Source organism: Lonchura striata, chromosome 2 (genome assembly GCF_050655825.1).
Source record: "Lonchura striata isolate lonStrDom1 chromosome 2, ASM5065582v1, whole genome shotgun sequence".
NCBI classification, from domain to species: Eukaryota; Metazoa; Chordata; class Aves; order Passeriformes; family Estrildidae; genus Lonchura; species Lonchura striata.
In genome coordinates this window covers 71,365,001-71,368,810 of record NC_140704.1, presented here as the reverse complement: position 1 = coordinate 71,368,810, position 3,810 = coordinate 71,365,001, and positions in this window count along the sequence as shown.

Below are 3,810 nucleotides of genomic sequence, written 5' to 3'. Positions count from 1 at the left end.
TCAACCAGTTAGGATTGTGGTTTTCTTTCATACTTTAAAAGGCTTTTAGGGCTATGTAGAGGTGGCAACAATTAGTAAAATGTTTTTGTAAATAATATTAAATTATACATTCTCTCAGGAAGTTCAAGATAGGTCAAGATAGCCTTTTTTCCTTTTTTTCTTCTTGGGGGTGATCGGAACTCTTGGAGAGAGAAAGTGATAAATTTAGCAGAAGATAGTCATCATCCATGAATTCAGCAGTGTTCCATTGGTCCTTCTTCATCCTGGGCTTCTCATTGGTAGGGTTTCTGAGGTAATTCAGAGCTTTTCAGTATTTATACATTTTAGCACAGAAAGGAATTAATGCTCATTGACTACACAGTTCTCTTATTCTATTGGTTAAATGAGTCCCTCTTTAATTTGTCCCGTTAGCTCTGTCTTTTGAGTTGCTGAGTTTCTTGGGTGTGTGGGCCATGAGTTGATGGTTTCAATCTCCCCTGTCAAAATCACATTTTGCCCAGTCCAAACCAATTTCACTACAGTTGTTGAGTTGGCTTTCCTTCTTCTGCATTCTTTGAGCCCATTTTTAGTGCTACATTCTTCTCCACCATCTCTCTATGTCAGAGATAACACCCAGGCCAAAATACCACCTAATCTTATCACAAGTTCCTGTCACAGAGCCTTAACTTACAGTCCAGATTCCGGAAATCCCCAGAGACCTCTCTGGGGGAGTGGCTGTTGGTGGCCACAGATGTCATCTGTCCTAGAACCTCCAGTGATCTTTGGTTGACCAGTGATATGTGTACAAGCAGTCACTGCTTCACAGTTTGCCACAGTGGAGATTTTTGTCTGGATGCATTACTCAGGATGTGCTACCCAGATCTCATCTCCACTGCGCCTGGAGTTAGCACCATCCTGTCCCTTCATTCTGTGCTTATTTCACAGCAAACTCCTTCTGTGGTCTTTGAGGTGGGTAACTGTGCTCTTTAAGTCTCTACAAAAAATTTTAACCCTTGATAACGTTCAAAAAATTTTGGCTTTGTGATTTCACTGTGCTTTCAAATAGCTCCATCTACTGTAATTTGTATATAACCCAAGCCTAAAGCCTTATTTAGGACCCCAATTCCTTAAGAAGTCTTTAGGAGAAAAGAATGCACATGAAAAAAATATATTGCCCTTTACAGGTGCATTGCAAAAGTCTCCATAACAATTCTAAGGTATCCCATTGGCACTTCTGTCCATTTTGAAATATTTCCAAACACAGAAGTACTCTGAAGAGCCTTTTACAGGGTGCCAAAATACATTATTTCTAATTATAAAGTTCAAAGGCGTTTGTCACTGTAAAAGTAACAGAAGGTGATTTACTGTTTTAAAGTGTTAGTTTTTATGTGTTCATTAGAACAACCATTTGGTGGTTTTCTGTTGAGTATTCATAAAATCCTGCCTGCCAGATAATTATATTGCATTAATATGGTATGAATAAATGAAAGCAGTAATTATGGTTTTATTCTTTGTTTTGCAATTTACAGTTTGCTTTGCTTCAATGGTACAAAACTATTGCATCTGAAACAATATCACAGGGTAATTTGTTTTAGGACTCTTTAGAACATACACAGAGAGAGAGCTCCACCCAGAGTAATTGGATGGATGGCATAAAGCATACATGCATTTTCTTTTTATTAGGTTTTGATCATGAGGAACTGCAGTAACTGACAGGAAAAAAAAAAAAAGTATCCATTTTTGTGAAGTCCAAGTCTTTAAAATAAGAAAGGATATCCTGTACATATGTGCCACCTTTCTATCATCATGCACACGCTATACTATGCCATCAATTCTGAAGTCCCCAAGGAAATCCATGAGGATTACTAGAGAAAAAATAGGTCAAAATAACTCACAATCTGGAGAACTTGATTCTATATCATACCATTTAAAACAGATGTTATAAGGGAAATTATTGTTTATTTTCTTCCAGAAATCAACCTTCCATTGTATCATCATTGCAATACATGGTCGCCTCCAGAAAAAGTCAGGTAGATTATAGCTCAGAGTAGTTCAAATTCTCTTCTTTATATTGAGAAGTTGGAGTGTGTGGAAGTGTCATCTTCTCAGTGTGTGGCTTTGAGAAAGCAATGTCTGGCCCAAATAGCTACAAAGAGGGGATATAAGAGATCAGGGATCAAAGAATGTCAGACATATATCCCTTCTGAAATCTTGAAGAATCCTGACTCCTACAGGTCTGCATATTAACCTGACACAGTACTGACTGGCAAGGTTTCCAGATCACTTCACTACCATTAAGCAGGTATTCCCAGAGACCCTCAAATGCAATAATCCTGTTTCAGTACCAGACAAAGCATTCCCCTTGCACACAGCAAGCCCATGGCTCCTCAGAAAAACTCCTTATTATGACTCTTTATGGTCCTCTCATCAGGTGTGCAACGGAAGTGCTAGAACAGCTGGATAAAAGAGATTGGCATGAGTGCAAAGTAGAGCCAGCCCATCAAGAACACACCCAATCATCCTAACCATGCTCTGCTTTCAGCAGCATTTTACTTGAGCTAGATGGAATCCCCAGAGCCAGTCCAAGGAACTCTGTGACAAATGCAGTATATAAAAATTAAAAGCAAGAAAATTGATGTAATGAAAAACATCTCTTTCTTCTCAGAATTTTTAGCATATTTCACACCAGCATTATTAACAGTTGCACATAGGCCCCTAGACCAATACATTGCAGGTTTCTATATGAAGCTTAAACTAAATTGTGGTGACCTGCCTTAGTTGTGAAGGCAGTTTTTAGGAAGAAAGCCCTGTTAAGTAGACATCACAATCTTGCACCATAAAGCTATTTCAGCCAGACATTTTCACAAATCTCCATTCAAGAGACAGATATGAGAATAAAAATCTTATTAACCAACCCAGAGTATTAGAATCTTTATATCAACCCAAGACAAGATGTTTTTCTACCAGACATATATGAAAAATGTAGCTGTAAAAATCAAGATTTGTATTTAGCTATATTACAAACCATAACTAGGAGACATGAATATTTCCAAAGAGTTTGCATTAAAAAGTAACAATAAGCATTGCAGTTCACAGACTAGCTCACTAGAGATTACAGAATCAATAGATATAAATAAAATAAAAACCCAGGCAAACAAAAACATACAAACAAAAAACAAAACCCTTCCAAACCAAACACCGCCCCCCCCACTAAAATCCCTTCTGTTCATTCTTTTCATAATTTTGATCATACTAAAGTATGTCTTAAGTGTTTAAACCCACAGCTTTTCCACATTTTTTGTGCATAATATCAGAGAGGATGCATTATAAGAGCATAGATATGAAGCAGGAAAAGTTGCAAAAGTTAAAGCTTTTCAACAGACCTTACTCCAGTTACATACCTTACTGTCAGTAAGGTATGTAAAATTATTTTAAGGAAGGTAAATAGGCAAGAGAGGAATAGCAGATATAAGTGCAACAGTATCTCGTAGAGTCCTTTCCAGGATTATTGCAATCACAAAGAATGTTTCTTTCAAAAATGAAATAATTCTGAACACTTGACTCTAAGCTTTGTATTAATAAGCATTTTTCTTTCTTCTCATAGAAGAAATATACTCCTTCAGTCTTGATGAGGCCATGAAAATTAAACACAAAGTTGAAGAATTTTTAAAAAACTTTTATTTTTTATTAATATATATTAAAATAGTTAAGAACAGGAAATACTCCAAATTTTAAATGTCTCAATATAAGATTTTTTCAAGAAAAATCATGACAAATTTTTTGAAATAAGGTGGATCTATAGCCTCAGATCATGCCCAATATTAATGTTTT